The following is an 18,640-nucleotide window of genomic DNA, read 5'->3' on the forward strand; positions in this document are numbered from 1 at the left end:
TGTATGGGATTGTTGGTTTTCTTCTTGTGAATTAATTGAAGTTCTGTATAGATCCTGGTTATTAAGCTTTTGTCTTATTCAAAATATGCAAATATTCTTTCCCATTGTGTAGGTTGTCTATCTGCTTTGGTTGTTGTCTCCTTGCTGTACAGAAGCTTTTCAGTTTAATTAAATCCCATTTGTTTATTATTGCTGTTGTTGCTATTGCCATGGCAGTCTTCCTCATGTAGTCTTTCCCCAGGCTGATATCTTCCAGTGTTTTTCCCATTCTTTCTTTGAGGATTTTTGTTGTTTCATGCCTTAAATTTAAGTCCCTTATCCATCTTGAATTAATTTTTGTGAGTGGAGAAAGGTGTGGGTCCAGTTTCCGTCTTTTACATGTGGATATCCAGTTCTCCCAGCACCATTTATTGAATAGGGAGTCTTTCCCCCAGTGGACGCTCTTGATTGGTTTATCAAAGATTAGGTGGCTGTAAGTTGCTGGTTTCATTTCCTAGTTTTCTATTCTATTCTAAATGTCTATGTCTCTATTTTTGTGCCAGTACCATGCTGTCTTGACCACTATGGCCTTGTAGTACAGCCTAAAATCTGGTATGGTGATACTCCTGGCTTTGTTTTTATTACTAAGAACTGCCTTAGCTATATGGAGTTTTTTCTGGTTCCATACAAAATGCAAAATAATTTTTTTTCCAAGACTTGAAATTAGGATGTTGGTATTTTAATAGGGATGGCATTGAATCGGTAAATTGCTCTGGGAAGTATAGACATTTTAACAATGTTGATTCTTCCCAGCCATGAGCGTGGTATGTTCTTCCATTTGTTAAAGTCCTCTGCTATTTCCTTTCTTAGGGTTTCATAATTTTGTTTATAGAGGTCCTTCACCTCTTTTGTTAGGTATATTCCTAGGTATTGCGTTTTCTTAGGGGCTATGGTGAAGGAAGTTGTATCCTTAGCCTCTCATCGTTTTTTTTTTTTTATTGAATGGTAACTGTGTACATTAATGCACTTCTGGGGTACAGTGTAGGGTTTTCACACACAATCCAAAACACTTCCATCAAACTGGTTAACATAGCCTTCATGTCATTTTCTTAGCTATTATTTTAAAACATTCACATTCTACTCTTAGAAAGATTCACTTGTACCCTTGTAAGGTAAACCTCAGAAGTGATCCCTCCAATCCCCCTCAACACTCATAAATCAGTAGCCTTTATATATACCAACAGTAGCCAAGCTGAAAAAGCAGTCAAGGACTCTATTCCGTTCACAGTAGTGCCAAAGAAGATGAAATATTTAGGAGTTTATCTAACAAAGGATGTGAAAGATCTCTATAAAAGAACTATGAAACTCTAAGGAAAGAAATAGCTGAAAATGTTGACAAATGGAAAAACATACCATGCTCATGGCTGGGAAGAATCAACATTGTTAAAATGTCCATACTACCCGAAGCAATATATAATTTTAATGTAATACCCATTAAAGCTCCACTGTTATATTTTAAAGATCTTGAAAAAATAATACTTCATTTTATATGGAATTAACCTCTCATCTTGGCTGTTGTTGGCATATACAAAGGCAACTGACTTGTGGACATTGATTTTATATCCTGAGACATTACTGTATTTTTGATGACTTCTAGGAGTCTTGTGGTTGAGTCTTTGGGGTTCTCTAAGTATAAGATCATATCATCAGCAAAGAGGGAGAGTTTGACCTTCCCTGCTTCCATTTGGATGCCCTTATTTTTCTTGTCTTGTCTAATTATATTGGCTAGAACTTCCAGCACTGTGTTGAATAGTAATGGTGACACAGGACAACCTTGTCTGGTTCCAGTTCTAAGAGAAAAAGCTTTCAGTTTTACTCCATTCAGTAAAATATTAGCTGTGGGTTTGTCATAGATAGCTTTGATCAGTTTCAGAAATGTGCCATCTATTCCTAAACTCCTCAGTGTTCTAAGGAGTGTTCATGTAAATGATGCTGGATTTTATTGAATGCTTTTTCTACCTCTATTGAGAGGATCATAAAGTCTTTGGTTTTGCTTCTGGGGATATGGTGAATAACATTTATAGACTTGCATATATTAAACCAGCCTTGCATCCACCTGGGATGAAACCTACTTGCTCATGATGATGACTTTTTTGATGATAAGCTGTAATCTATTGGGTAGGATTTTGTTGAGAATTTCTGCATCTATATTCATTACTGAAATTGGTCTGAAATTCTCCTTTTTAATTGGGTGTTTTCCTGGTTTTGGCATCAGGGTGATATTTGCTTCATAGAACGTGTTGGGGAAGATTCCTTCCTCCTCAATTTTTTGGAATAATTTCTGCAGTATAGGAATAAGCTCTTCTTTGAAAGTTACACTTGATGCTATGAATGTCAACAAAATGTCTTCAATATTTCCTTTATCTTCAGGTGAAGAAAAAAGTCATGAGACCAGATCAGGTGAGTAGGGAGTTCCAATAGAGTTATTTTTTATTGCCTAAAAACTCTCTAACAGTGCTGTGTGAGCAGGTGTGTTGTTGTGATGCAAGAATTATGAGTTGTTGGCCAAGATTTTCAGTTAAGATATTTCTATATCGATGTTTACTTGGTCTGCTATTCTTTTCACAGTCAGCTGACGATTCTGACCCATAATTTGATGAATCTTTGCAATGATCTCATCAGTTCTTATTACTGGTGTCCTCACCTTTCTTTATCAATGATACTTTCTTTTCCCTCAGAAAAAAACTTTTATTCATTTGTACACTGCTGTTTTCTTCATGGCATTGTCCCTATAAACTTGGACTAATATGTCCCTGATTTTACTTCCACTCTTGCCACATTTAACAAAAAATGTTTGTTCATTGCTGAAATTCAAGCTCCAACATTCTTGCAATGGTACACGAAAGCATGCCACGACAATAATGAATGCCACTCAGCAAGACACTGCCACACATTAGCATGAATACAGCCGTGAGACACGGATATGCCGAGGTTATGAAACCCTACTGAGCTGTTTGTACAATGCTGCCAACATAAGTGCACAGTAGCAAGTTTGCAGACTTAATTGTCAGGCCTTGTATGTATCAAGAAACTGGGGGCAGGGGGGAGGTCCCTGAGGTGACAAAATGATGGGCTGAGACCAATAGCCTTTTAGCACATTCCTCAGAGTTGTGCCAAAATGGCCTCTGCTTCTTCTGCATGCCTGCAGAATCCTTTCCTGTGTCTTCACAGTTGGTGTACACCAGGGCCTCAGGAGGAGCATGGTATGTGTTAAGCTGCTGAGAGTGAGTTGGGGCGAGAGCAAAGCATCCTGCCAGGTATTTATGGAGCTCCCCCCCCCCCCGTGCATACACTCTGTGTGCAGAGATGACAAACTGACACTATTGTCAAGACACTGGGGGTCTGATCTCGGAGGCACTTGTAAACCACAGTTCTCATGGGAGTCAGCCCTGATAGGGACCAAATTTCACATGCAAGGCATTGCAGGAGCACAGAGGAAGGAGAGAATCATTTTGAGAGCAAGCTAGAGGAGGATTTGAGTCTCCTCCCAGGCCTTCAAGGATGGGGATGATTTTATCAGAGGTATGTTGTGGAGAAGGACATGCCAGGTAGTGAAAATGAGGTGAAAAAAAGGCATAGAAACTTCTGTTTGGGTACAGGGCAGATTACATATGCTGGCTCTCTCCAGTCCACGATCCAGCTTTGCATTTAATTGTCATTTCTCTTTTGTGTCTTTTAATATGACAAAATTCCCCAGCTTCCCTTTGTCTGTTGATGCTGACATTTCTAAACACTATGGTCCCGTTATTTTACAGAATTTTCTTCAGTTAGCATTTGCCTAATGTTTTCTCAAGGTTAGATTCAGATTGTGTATCCCCTGCTAGAACACCTCGTATAGAACGCTGTGCTTTCTTGGGGATCACCTGCTGCTAAGTGTCTCCCTCCCATTGGTCAGGTTAATTTTGATGACCTGGTCATAATGTTGTTCAGTTTCTCCACTATGTAGTTATTATTTTCTCCCAAAACTAATTAGCAATCGGTGGGGGAACACCATGTAGTCATGCAAATAATCTGCACTGCCTGAAACTTTCATGATATGCATGAAAAACTTATTTCCCCCAACTCCAGTGCTCTTTCCACATTTACCAATTGACACTTAGATCTTCTTTCTCTCTTGTTTATTAATTTATTTATCTATTGCCTATTTATGATCAGATTAACTCATGGATTCCTGCTTGATTCAATTTATAGTCCTTTATCCTCCGGATCAAGATAGGACAGTACAGGCTTATACCTCAGTGTCTTTTTTTGTTGTTGTTGTTGTTGTTATCTCATCCTTACTTTCTGACCTAATAAGATGTTCTGGGCTCATCTTATGCATTTTCTATCCAGCTCTGGCATCAAATATTTCTTCAAGGAATCCTCATTCCTTTTATTGGATAAAAGCCCAAGATTTGGGCACCAGGTATGTTCTTTGGGGGAATTATTGCCTCTAGATATCAGTAATTTCAGTAGAGAGAGCTAGGATATATATCTTGTACATAGAAAGTATATATCATACATATGTCCTATATAGGTACCATCTATATGGAGAGAAAGAGAGACAGGTAGATGTTAATAGATATAGATATAAATATATCATCAGGACATTCTACTGATACCTCCAATTCCAATTTAATTTCATACAGTTCTTTATTATGTTTTCCATCCTATACATATATATGTATATATATATAAATAAAATATATATTTTTAATTTCAAACTATCCCATCATGCATTTGTTTTTTCTCTTTTTATTCTCATTTTTTTTTATTAAATCATAACTGTGTACATTAATGCATTTATGGGGTACAATGTGCTAATTTTATATACAGTTTGGAGTGCTTACATCAAACTGGTGAACATAGCCTTCACCTCACTTACTTGATTGTTGTGTTAAGACATTTATACTCTACTCTTAATAGATTTGACATGTACCCTTGCAATATGCACCAGAGGTGAGGTCCCACCAATTACCGTCCCTCCACCCAGCCTCCCCGCCCCCCTTCCCTCCTGCATTCTGGGCTATAGTTGTGTCCCATCCTGTATTTGAATATCATCTCTTCCTCAAAGAGAATCATGGCCCCCAACAATAACAAATATTTATACAGTTACTCAGTTTTACAATACACACAGAATAGTTTCAGATTTGCTATACCACTATGCAAAAACAAACCTACCCAAAAGTTCAAGATCCATCTATAATTCTTTTTCCCCCCAGACTGAGATTACACAGTCAAAGTAATGTGTCACAGTTACTTGGATTAGTTTTATTTTATTTATTCCCAGTGTAGTTATATTTATCATGTGAAATACAGTTGGGTTCATTTGTGTTTTTACCATTATTTTTACTAATTTATTAATTTTTTATTTTTATTTCTTGCTGCCAGAAACGCTGTTTTGAGAGTGGTTCCTTTGTTTTTGTTTTATTATGTTTTAGTATTTTCTCCATTTTGTTGATTTTTTTTTAATATGTAACATATTAATATGCTTCCAAAAGTCACAACTATATGAAAAGCTATCCCCAGAGAAGAGTCACGTCTTTTGCTGACCTTTTCACCATCACAACCACTGTGGGCAACAATTTTGTTGATCTAGTCATGTTTCTTTCTGCTTAGCATGTTTACTGATTTTTGATGGAATGCTGGATAATCGTATATTGCCTTGTTGAGTGCTTGATTTTTGTTGTCCTTGTAAGAGTGTTGGCTTTGTTCTGGCTGACAGGTGAAGTTACCTGTTAACCATCTCGATCCATTTGACATTTGCTATTAAGCTTTATCTGCATGAGAGTAGTTCTAGAGTATTCCTCAGTCTAGGGATAGTTTGACCCTGCTACTGAGCCATGACCCTTCCCTGGGCTATGCTAAATACTCCAGTGTTCAGAGGGACCTTTCCTTTCTGGGCAACTGGAGTTCAAATGTCTCCCAGCTCTGGGAATTGTTCAGCTTCAGCCCCTTGGTTGTTCTTTGCCCGGCTTCATGGAGTTTCTCCCTGCACAAGTGCGACTCACTGTTCAGCAACAGATTCAAAGAGATCTTATATAGATTTTTGGTGCCTTTTTCCTGGGCATTTTAAAAATAAGAGATGTGTGTACCTTTTATTTTCCCTACCTTCTTATACAAAAAATAGCACACTCATATACTGTTCTGCCCTTTTTTTTTTTATTACTTAACAATGTCTCTTGGATGTGATGCCCTATCAGCTTACAGAAAACTTCCATGGCTTACTTCCTACACATCATCCAGCTCTCTAGTGCTCTGCCGCACAAGTCCCAGCCACCTCAGCTTCCGCGATCTGTCTTCTCAGCTCAGCAAGATGGCCACGCTCTGTGTTGGTCCCATCATTCAGTACAACAGTCTGGGCTGAAAGCAGGACTCACCTCACCATTTTCTTTTTCTAGGGTCACATTCCTGAGCTGCCCATTATCCAATGTCTTAGAACATTCGAGTTTTAAAATTGTGTCCAGTTTTCTAGTTGTTTGTGGTGGGAATGCAAGTTTATTCCAGATAACCCATCATTGGGGACATGCCCCAGAAGAAATTTTGCATACAGGACAGAATGACTTCATTTTGTTCAGCCAAATGAGGTTCTTTCTTTCTTTTTTTTTTTTTTGTAGAGACAGAGTCTCACTTTATCACCCTCGGTAGAGTGCCGTGGTGTCACACAGCTCACAGCAACCTCCAACTCCTAGGCCTAGGCGATTCTCTTGCCTCAGCCTCCCCAGTAGCTGGGGATACAGGAGCCCGCCACAACGCCCAGCTATTTTTTGTTGCAGTTTGGCCGGGGCTGGGTTTGAACCTGCCACCCTTGGGACATGGGGCCGGTGCCCCACCCACTGAGCCACAGGCTCCCCTGAGGTTCTTTCTTTCAAATGACCTCTTTTCAAACATGTCCAGAATGCTGGAAAAAGGAAAAAAAACACTTGCACATATTCTCTAACAAATTTAATATAACTCAAAACCAGTGTTAGCAGAAACCTCTTACCTGACTTCTCTCATCCCTCTTGATCTGCTCAGTGCTGTGGCCCACGGCCCATTTTCTGATGTTTGCTCTAGTCGCCTGGTTCCAGTTCCCTTTTGGTTCTGTTCCCTGCCCTGCTTAGCTTTGGCAGTCTTTGTTCAGGCTGTGTTCTCTACAGATAACAAACATTTATATAGGACTGTTAAACACCTTGCATTTATTAATTCATCTTAACCTTACATCAAGCTCATGGGGCAGACTTTCCTATTGTCCTCACTTTATAGATGAGGAAACTGAGGCACAGGGAAACTATTTGCTCAAGAACAAGTAACCTGAAAGTGGCAGAGTTGGCATTCAAAACACAGTTTGTTTTCCTCTAGAATTCATGCTCTTAACTACTCTCTATACCAGAGGTTCTCAACCCACAGGAACTGTATTAAAGGGCCGCGGCACTAGGAAGGTTGAGAACACTGCTCTAGACCATCTCTCAGACCTCATATGCCAAGTGCTAGCCCTGGGGCTATGGAATAAAATACACCTGCTTTTAAATCTGGTTTGTTCTTTAGCAGTTATGTGACCTTGGACAAATAACTTAGGCTCAGTAACCAAGCTTCAAGTTCCATATTTATAACTTAGGAATTATAAATTATAAATTAAGTTAGGTGATATTATCATGGCTTAGCAGCAGGGCTAAAATATCCCTATTTGTCACTGTGGTAACAAATAGTGTTATAGGGGGGTTTTATATATATATGGCTTAGCAAAATACTTATGTGCTCTCAATAAAATAAGCCATTATTATCACGGCATCACAGATTAAATCTGACCCTTAGTGGTTTCAGACACACACAGAGGCCCCCTTTTAAGAATTGCTGTATGTCACGTTATCATCTGTGTCATTATCTGGTACGGAATAGTTCCTAAACAGGTGGGTGGAGGAGGTAGGTGCTGGCCGTACAGTGAGACTGCAGAGGGCCTTTCTCCTGGCCGACATCCTCGGCCCTTTGGCTGGGCATCAGCAGATGGGGAAATCTTACCAGTTCTTGGAAGACAGGTGGGTAGAAGCGGAGCCCTCATGCATTTGACAATGCACTCACTGTTTTTCACAGCAAAATGACTCACCCGAGCTCTTGTTTACCCTGTTAGTTTGGAAGTTGTCCAGGCAGTGTCCATACAGGAGTCTAAGCCAGGGTTTGGGGTTTATTTTCTCCCTCTGGGACACAATGGCTGTGGACTCAGTTTGCTAGTTTCAGTTCTAGACTGTCTTCAAATTTGCCAGGGAAATCCCAGCTCTGTTTTTCTTCCAAGGACTTTCTGGATCCCTGCCATGGTACTTAAAGGCTGGTTCTCAAATACACATCTGACTGAGCCTTGCTTTTCACGGCAAGAAAATAGCTGTTAGAGGTCTATATAGAGTTACTTGAGTTAGTCTTAGGAGTCCAACAGTTGAGTTAGGACACCATTCTGCTACCTCCTGGCTGTTTGAACTTAGGCGAGTGACTGAAGAGCTCTGAGGGCTGTCTGCTCTGTAAAATGGGAGTTGTAAATATTAAACCGTATGCGTGTGAAGTGCTTAGCATAATGCCTGGCCATGGGACAAGTTAAATGTTAGTTGCCCTATGTGAGTTAACGGGGATCTTTCACTTCCAGTACTGATGGCTCTGAGATTGTTGCCTCCTTATAGAAGTGTTCCCTACCACGCCTGTCCTGTCTCCTGCTCCCAGGAAAGTCCATGCTGATGACCAATCCTGCTTTGGTAGGGCCATTCGTTTCCCTGAATGGGAGAACTTCTGTCCAGCACCCCTCAAATTCCAGAGCATCCCTACCGCTCTCTTCGCTGGCAAGTTATACTGTGATAGAAATTAGGACTCGCTGAGGCTTGACTCCCTGGCCGTTGTGGATATGGTGGACTTCAGGGGTGTAGGAAATGCCGAATGCCTGGACACAGAGGCATTCGCCATCTCCCCAGCCTCCAGCAAGAGGATGTGAGGTTTCTCATAAAAACTGATATTACTCTTCTTGTCATCATTCTAGTGACAGATTGATCTCTTTACTCCTGAATACTAGAATCTCTTTACTCCTGTTTTCTAGAACAGTAAAGAGATTGACCTTTTTACTCCCGAATCCCTAGAAACAAGGATATTCTCTATCAAAATAAACAAATTAACATTGCCGCAATGCTAGAAGTTACAGTCCATATTCAAATTTACCAATTGCCTTATGTCCATTGACTATTTCCCCCACATGAGGATCCCATCCAGGATCATGCGAGACCTTGGGTTAACACCTCTTTGGTCGCTGTTGGGTCCCATCTGGGTGCCACTTGTTGGGGCCTTGGTGACCCCGTGTCTCCGACCCCAGCCCAGGGCCTCATTGGAGCCGGGATGCTGGGTCTCCGCCGGCCCCCTCAACTGTCTGGACGTGGCTGCTGCACCAGCTTACTCGGGGGAGGAGGTCTCGTTCTGGTCTCGGGCACCCTAGAAGTCACAGCCGGTATTAGTCGGCGCCAGCATCTCAGCAGTGATCTGTCAGTCTTAGTTTGTGCGGCAGCTTCTCCTGAGGTTATCTATAGAAGTCACCACCACAGGTGTGGGGACTGCGGGGCAGTAATGTCGGTGTTCCCGTCACGCCTCTTACTTGCTCTCGCGTTCTTTAATGAGAGACCAACGATGTTAAATGATGTTAAATCCCTGCCCCAAGCCCTTATCACCGAGGTGTCGCTCACAGGTGCCTCCTACAGGTCTCCTGTCATCTGGAGGTCACACACAGCTCACGGCCAATCTCATTGCTCTCTCGGTGACAGTCCTGCTCCCTGCTGTCAGTCCCGGAGAAAGAACTCAGCCAAATAAGTATCCAGCGTCAAACCTCCCCGACGTGGCAGACAGGGCGCTATTTAGGTACTGGAGGAAGGCCAGTGCCTATAAGGCGTCTGAAGGCCCAGGGCATCGTGTACCAGAGCTAAGAAAAGTAAGTTATGTATTTTCCATCACTATTTGGGAACAAACTCATATTTTAGAAGCTAATTTCTTTCCACTTGGCAGCGCTATGTGCTGCCACTGAGGACAGCAACCATATCAAAATTAACTTCAAACATTTCTTTCTCCCTCCCTCCCTGTCTCCTCCTCCCTCCTTCCCTCCCTTCCTTAGTCTCCTCTGTCTGCCTCCCGTTATCTGAGCTTAAAGACCTTCCTATAAATATCTTATCTGAATAATAACAGCCAAGTATGAAAAGGCCACAGTTAAGCCGGTTCCTCCAGTGAGGGCCTGTTTTCACCGTCTTGGATCCCAGACACACTCCCTTTTTAGCTGGTATCAAACACATTCAAGTGTAGACATATATCATGTGAGCTCTTTGAAAAATATTTTTATGATCGTGCTTTTTCAAATTATTTAGTTATAAGTCACTTATTTACTTTAGGGTTGCTTGTAATATCCGGGAAATCCTTGTGCATTCTCTGGAAATCTTATGAGAAAATCTAACCTTAAATTGTTTCCAAATGTAATGCAAATTTCAACAAACAATAAAGTCGACATAATGAGGCTGGCCTATCTGATAGACACAGCAGAACCTCCCTACACTGACCACTTCCTTAAGGTGACCTAATTTTCATAGACTGGCCACACACTGTGTGTATACATGTTAGTACAGTAGGCCTGGTTCCTTTGTATGTTAATCGGTTTGTTATAGTCCCTTGGGTGGTCACCTTACGGAAGTTTGTATCTAGAGTTTTACTCTCTCAGCTCTGCAGACTCCTGCGAGTTTTGAGAGCCACTTGCTGTTGCTTTGCAGGTTTCCTGTGTTCACACGCCTTAGGCGCTGTGCTGTGGGCCAGATGGACAGAATGCCTGGCCCTGGGAGTCCTCACTATGTTCTTACTACTGTGGGCCCCTGGATGGGTCCCTCACTTAGTCCCTCTCAGTTTATTTTCTCATGTAAAACCGGGATAAAAATACTACAAAGAAAGGATGTGAGAATTATGTGAGATAACATATGTCTGCCAGGTGAATATTAGGGACTTAAACAGTGGCTATTACTAGTAACTACAAAAATATTAATGATGTGGAGTTATATTGTGTCTTGTATGAGTCAAGTGGTTTACAGTGTTGGGTGGACTGTAACATGCCAGGGAAAGCTCTGATCAGGTTTGATGGATTTTTATTCTCTTTTGATGTGAACATGCTAATTCCTTGGTCAGTTTCCACGACTGTTTAAACAGTTTAAACTTCCCCAACTCCCTGCTTTCTATAGAATCAAGCCTATGGCATTCTCACTTAGCATTTGAGACCTTCCTTCCTCCATGTCACCCACTTGACCTTCCAGCTTCCAGCTCTACTGGCTCCTTCTTGCACCTGCCTTGGTACAAACAGCTCCCTACTTGTGGAGAACCCCAGGCCATGGTGCTGCTCCTTCTGCCCAGGGGCTGCTCATCCTCTGATTTGGTCTAGTGACTACCCAGCCCCTCTCTGATTTGTCCTCTAAAGTGATACTCCCCAAACTCCAACAGGATCAAGTCAGTCCCCTGCCTCAGTCTCTTCAGGATATAGTTCTGACCCTTTCCATGTTCTGGAGGCCCTGCCTGCCCCAGGCCCCCACCCGGCATCACTCCTGCCCACCTGCTGGTCTGCACTTACACTGAAATTCTCTGTGGCCCTTAAACACACAGCACTGTCCTCACCTCAGCAGCTTCTTATTTGCCACTGATGCTATTCTCTCTGCTTAAAACACTCCCCACCTTTGCCACCACCTCCTTCCTCTGGGCAAATCCCAGAGTAAATAGTGTTTCCTCAAGGAGCCCCGCCCTGACCATGAGACTAGATTAGGTTCCTTTGCTCTGTATCCCTGGAACTAGTTGAGTCTTTTAAAGTCATTACTCTCAAAGCAACACATAAAATAGTTACTCTCATTAGATATAACAGAGACCGTGTGTGTGAGGTTTGTCTCTTCAATTTGACTGTCACTGACAAGGAGGAAGGCAGCAGCCTGCCATGTCCACTAGTGTATGCCTGGAGCCCAGATGTGGCTAGCCCTGACTCCACCACCCAGCTACCTACTGTGTAATGGAATATTATTGAGCACTACTGAATGGTGGTGACTAGTGATGGTCACCTAGTTTTGAGGTTTTGGGGAGGGGGCACTGTGCATAGTTTATTTAGCATGTAAGCATGCAACTTGCATTTTAATATGCATGTTTTGCCTTATAAATCATATTTTTTTTTGGTTGAAAATTTTAAAAGTCTTATGAAACATGAACTCCATGTGCAGAGTAAGATGTGTGGCAGCCCAAATGTGGAAGCTTGTTGATGTACGGGGTGGCTAAGGCATGGGGTTTAGCACTGGGGGCTGGGTTCATTTTCAGACTCAATTCTGAGCTGAACAGCCTGGATGGAGCAAATGATTTAACTTCTGTAGCCTACAGTTTTCTCACCTATTAAATGTGTGTAATAACTGCTTTATTGGCTTTTTGGAGTTTGGGGGGTGTTCATAAGATCATGGATGAGTGTTTTATGAACTGTGAAGAGCAACACATAATTGTAAGAAAATATGATTTGAAGGTGATGGCCAGGCCCCTTATGGGAGGGGAGGACCTGAGATACTTAATTTTAAAGTGTTCTATAAAATTCAGATACCAGATTAAGAAGAATGAGAAATAGAAAGTAAAGGCCGAAAGGAATGTTTTAAGGAATAAAGAGTGATAGAGACCTATTATCCTTTTCCATTTTAATAAACACAATAAATACACTCTTGGGAGTACAATACAAAATCAGGACATCATTTATAATTTAACAGCCTTCATAATCTCCTAAAGCAAATATTTAGATTCCAGATTCAGTGAGGTCATGGAACTGTTACTGCCCAGAAGAATTTGGGACATAATTGATGGAGACTGAAGAGAAGCTTGCATTTTCTCCTGTTTTGGAAACGTGCTGGTTACGCCAATCTGTCACAGAGTTTCTCTGCTGATTAACTGTAGTTTCAGCAGCCCCATTCGCTCTTGTCTACAGAAGAAAGTGACAGCTTCCTACTGTCCCACTGTGCAGCTCAGGAAAGGGGTTTACTGGGTTAGTAATTCTTAGTATCACAGACAGAGTTGAGAAGCCATATCCAATCAGATCGGCACCCTGGCGGGCCTGGCACCCAAGGTCTCAGTAGCACCTACTGTGGGCTAGATTCAATGCAGGATGGGGGAGGAGAGACATGGTATAAAAAGTTGAGGTTTAAGTCACAATGAAGTAGATAATCTAGGCAGCCCTAAAACAGGGGCAGATAGTCAAACAGCCCTTTGCTATTGCTCACGAGGCTTTGTGGGCTTGGGAACTCCAACGGAAAGAAGGGTTCTCTCAGTTTCTCAGCTCTCAGGCCCTGCCCCACTGTTCTCAATTCTCCCTCCCTTCTGGACAGGGCCCTCTATACCTTCAACTTCTCTTCCCCAAAGCCTCCTGCTCTTAATTCTTGATGGAACCAGTGTGAGCCTGCTTTGCTCCATTAGAATGAATCACAGTTTGTGGCAACGTAAAGAGATTTAAATAACACTAAGCACACTGCTTTGCTCTGGTCTGTTTATGAACTTACCTCCTTTACTGTCCTGTGAACTCTGCAGGAGCAGACCTAGTATCTCTGCTTCTAGCCAAGTCCTGGAGCCTACGAAGTAGTCAGGAGGTGGCAGCTGAATTGAAGTAGCAATTGCTGAGCTGCACCTCCCACTTTGCAGCTGGGGAGAATGAGGCTTAGGGCAGGAGTGGGACGCAAGTCTGCTGTCTCAATCCATTGCTTACTCTACCATTAGGGAGGCACCTGGAGTACAAGATGCACAGAGACCACAAGTTCAAGTCCTGTCATCACTACGACATTAGTTGCAAAGCCTTCAGTCCATTAGTTAACTTCTCAGACCCTCAGCTCCCTCATCTGTAGAATGTGATTAACCATACCTATTTGTCATGGCATTTTCACAGATTAGAAGTACTTAAAGTGAAAGAAACAAGAACCGAACAGACTGTGTATGTTGATTATACAGTGGTCATGACCTCTGCTTTCATGCTGTGTCTGGTCACCAGACAGAGCCTCCTCGCTCTTTTGGGAAAATTAACCGGCTCCCATCTCCTGATGGGGTTTCCCCAACCCTCAGGCTGGCCAGCTCCATACCTGAGGTTCTTGGTCCCTGCAGGCAGGAGGAGGTACGAATCTGTGGCTTCAGTTTGTCTGGAGCCAGCAGGGATCCTGCACAGGAACTTCCTCAGTCCCCATCCAGTCTCAGGCCTGACTGGTGAGTGACCTTAGTTTCCATGTCAATGCCAGCATCTTGGAATTAACAGAAAGAGGACATAGAGATTTCCTGTGGTCTCTCCTTGCTCACATCGCTGATCTCCTTAACACTAGGTCCTAAATTCCCTATAAATTTCTTCTACTAACAGAATACCCCTCATCCCATGCTCCTCTGCTCCCAGAGGCAGCCCCATTCCATTCCTAATCAGTGTTGATTGTAACCAGAGACTTCCTTTCATTGAATGAAAACGGCTGCCTTTGAAAGTGCACTCGTTGGTCAGAGTTCTGCTTTCTACAGCCATGCAGAACATGACATTCCTTCTCCTATATGACACCCCACGTCCCTAAAAGATGGTGGTCATCTCTCCCTTGCATTATCTCTTTGAGGTGCAGGATGGGAAATTGCCACATAAACTTCAAAAGGCCACTCATCTTTTTCAGTTTTACCTTACTGGATGCATTGCATAAAATAGGTGCTCAATAAACATTTGCTGAATGTATGAATAAGTGAATGAACCCCAACAACATGTTTAATAATTCACTGGTCCCTTTACATTCACTATCTCTCATTTTCACTAATCTAATCTCAAGATTGCTAGGAATAAATTACCACCTATTTTATAGATGTTATTCTGCATATAAAGAAGGATCCTCTCTTCTTCATTCTTCTTCATTTGTGATACCTATTGTCCTTTAAAAATTCAGATAAAAGCAAGTGATTCTTCTTTAAAATCTTTTAATGAAATCATTTTACTTCTAATAAACTTATTGGTAGTCTAACTTATTCAGATAATAATTGGATTTTTGCTTATGACAGAAGATTTTGGATTAATAATGTGTGTTGCACTGAATTTCTTGGCTCTGGTCTAATTGGTGCAGGCATCCAGGACCCAGGGTGGAGAGCCAGGTCCATGACACTGGTTGGGCCTCTCCCTGGATTTCTGCCGAACCTCAATGATTTCTTGTGCTATTTGGATGATGCTCAAGTGTCTGGGCCAAGATGTCATAGCCCCAGTTACCCAGAAGGAGCCAGGAAGTCTGGGACTGACTGAGGGCTCTGGGGGGGCTGACTTGTTCGTATGGGTGGGAGTACAGGACTCCTGCCCGGCAGCATCCCACATGCATACCTGACACATTCAAGGCAGAATTGCCTGTAAGTCACTGTCACATCACCAGTTACCTGGCACTACGCTAGTGGGATGTTGGCAAAGGGAGGAAAGTGCTGTGTGGGCAAGTAAAAAACAGCACAAAGGAAAAAAGCAAGAGCACAAACGTGAACACAGGGATTTCAGCACTATTGTCAACATGTACTGATCACCACTCAGTGGGCCACTGTGCATACTGCTCGCTTTCATCCAAAGATGCTTTCTGTGACAGTCTGTGAAAATGGGAGGAGGTGTGGAAAGGATGCAACTAAAAAAACGTTCAAAGCAACCTGTTAGCGTCTGAGAAATAGTCATAAGTTAAATAAACCACTAGGGGGCGATGCAGGAAAGAGCAAGAGTGAGTCCATTTGGCAAAGAAAATTTGCCTTGGGGAGAGATTTTTTTAAAGTGCTATTTTCCAATGAGCGAAGAAATCTGAGATTGTCTAGTCTGAAGTTACAAACAAGGTAACATTTCAAGCTTTTGGGTGATTTTTTTCCAGGTTATTTTTTCACTTAGAGGGGAAAGATCTTCCTAAATTGTCAGGAATACTTAATAAATAAATAACAATGGATTAGAATCATGTTATGAAAAACAACAGAGTTAGAACAACAATGTATCTTAAAAATTTAGATCCCTTCCTCAAGAAACTTGAGAAACTTCTGAAAGTTGGCCATTTAAAATAAAGTAGGTTTTAATTAGTAATGTATAAGAGGTGACAGATATAAAGGAAATCTGAAAATATCTGGTTTTCACATGTAAGTGAATAGAATCGTGCCTGATTTGTGTTATATTGATGATACAAAGTTCTCAGGAATAGAATACAACTTGGCAGATATTTTCTTCCTGGTGCAACTTCTTTCCAGATAACTCTTAAATCAAGGGTTAAACATCCTCATCAAGGATCAGACATCTCTGCCCTGTATTGCCTTCTTGACGCTTCTGTTCCCCGATCAGAGACATGGTTAGTTGCCTCACTGTCAGTCTCCCTTGGCACCCTGCTATCAGTACAAGAAGAGCATGAATTCAGAAGCAGACTGCTAGGATATGAATTCCAATTCTCACTGAGTGTTTTTCAAAAGTTACCTGGCCTCAGCTCATCACTGAAACGAAGATAAAATCAATGCCCACTTCCTAGGTTTACAGGGAGAAGTACATTAATTAATATATAAAATCAATGCCTTCTCCCTAGGTATGGAGGGAGAAGTAAATTAATTAATATGTAAAGCACTCACAAAAGTACCTGGCACACAGAAGCTTGTGGGTTTCAGCAATGACTGACTTGATAGCAGCCTCAACACAGGTCAATTCATTACTAGAACAAACTGCAGGATTCTGGGATGAGTTGTCACTGGCTATATAAAGTCCCCTGGTCAGTGGCAAACAAGAGAGTTGAATAGTGATAGCGTCTGCACAAGAAACTCTAATGGGTGTTCAGGTCCACTGCACACGCTTCTTTGTCTCACCTGTAGGATATAGTGACAATCAGTGAGTCAGAAATATAGGATATGTCAATAAAAGTACAGAGTTTTTTTTTTTTTTTTGAGACAGAGCCTCAAGCTGTCCCCCTGGGTAGAGTGCCATGGCATTACAGCTCACAGCAACCTCCAACTCCTGGGCTCAAGCGAGTCTTCTGCCTCCGCCTCCCAAGTAGCTGGGACCACAGGTGCCCGCCACAACGCCTGGCTATTTTTTTTTTTTTTTTTGGTTGCAGCCGTCATCATTGTTTGGCGGGTCCGGGCTGGGGATTCGAACCCGCCACCTTAGGTGTACGTGGCTGGCGCCTTAGCCGGTTGAGCTATAGGCGCCCAGCCAAAAGCACAGAGTTTTAATCTCAAAAATGCCAGTCAGCCATTTAGAAAGGTTCTGTCTGTAGTCGCTGGTTTTCTTGATCTGTTTTTCATCTTTTGAACTGTAGCCATCTAAAGAGTTTAGAAATAGCCTAATCATTAACTTGACTCTCTGGACAGACTGATAACCTTTCAAAAGAAGATTTTTCATATGGCATCTAAAACAAACACTGTATAAAGAGGTTATGGAGCCAAGAAAAACATGATCTAAGACATAGTATAAATGAAATAGAAAACATCTACTGAAACAGAAGCTCACAGTTCTAAGGTAATACAAAAATCAAAGGTTCTTTCTCAGCTCAAAAAACTATTTTCAAGCAAAAATGGACCATTTGAAAAAATATGCACTAAACGGACATCTGATCACAAATGTTAATGTCCAGCTTTACAGGCTCAAATGTGTGTATTTTCAAGTCAAATTTTTTTCCAGATGGATCTTCACAGCATTTGACTATTTTCTGGACCACAGAATGAAGAGAATGTGAGACAGTTCATTAATGAAGCTTTTAAATTCTCTTAATAAAGAGAATTAGGCATAAAGAAGCTGATTGATAAAAATGTAATGAAGGAATTAAATGAATTCTTTCTGGTATTATGTTATATTCAATTAACAAACACATCTTATGAAGACAGAAAAACAAAATGACATTCCCATGGGATCTTCTAACTCTGTGTTTAGCTGGTCTAGCTATTATCTTGAGGTAGTAAAACATGTCACTTTTAAAGGACAATGTCCTTATGTTCCCAAATGGCTTATCCTCAGAGGATATTACTCATGCCTGGGTTACACTGGTTTACCAAACATGGCATTTTCTATCAAAGAACTGGATGTACAACACACATTAATCAATCCAAGAAAGGAGATGTACTAACCAGGCAGGAAATCAGCTCAAAGATGTATTAAAATGTCTGGGGAACATCAAATTAGTTCAATTTACAAAGTTGCAATTTTTTTTTCCTGATACCAAGGTATATTTGTAGAGAGGTCAGTAACTCAGCCTCTTCACTCTGGGGGAGTCCAAGACGAGAAGACACGGGAACCTGGAGCCCAGGAATGTGTCTGCATCATCTCTGCAGCCCCAGGATGAACCCAGAGACTGGCACTGAGATGGACTTGGGGACATTTGCTGAATGAATCAAATGATTAAATAGTTGCAAGATTATTGCAACTAAATAAAGGGTTGCAACTAGATACATGGTAGGAGAGCTCAGGCAATGATAGAGGCTTGAAAACGCAGATGTCTTCAGTACAACAAAGCAGGACACGGGGGTATGTGACTCTGGGAACAATGGAAGTTAAACCTGAACACTATTGAATAGGTCGTGGATTCAAGGCTAAGAAACTAAACTGTGTCCTCGAGTAACCAGTGTCTAGTCAGCAGGAAGCACAGGGGAGGGGCCTCAT

The sequence above is a fragment of the Otolemur garnettii genome, unplaced genomic scaffold (assembly GCF_000181295.1).
Source record: "Otolemur garnettii isolate 467f Iridium unplaced genomic scaffold, OtoGar3 scaffold00001, whole genome shotgun sequence".
Classification (NCBI taxonomy): Eukaryota; Metazoa; Chordata; class Mammalia; order Primates; family Galagidae; genus Otolemur; species Otolemur garnettii.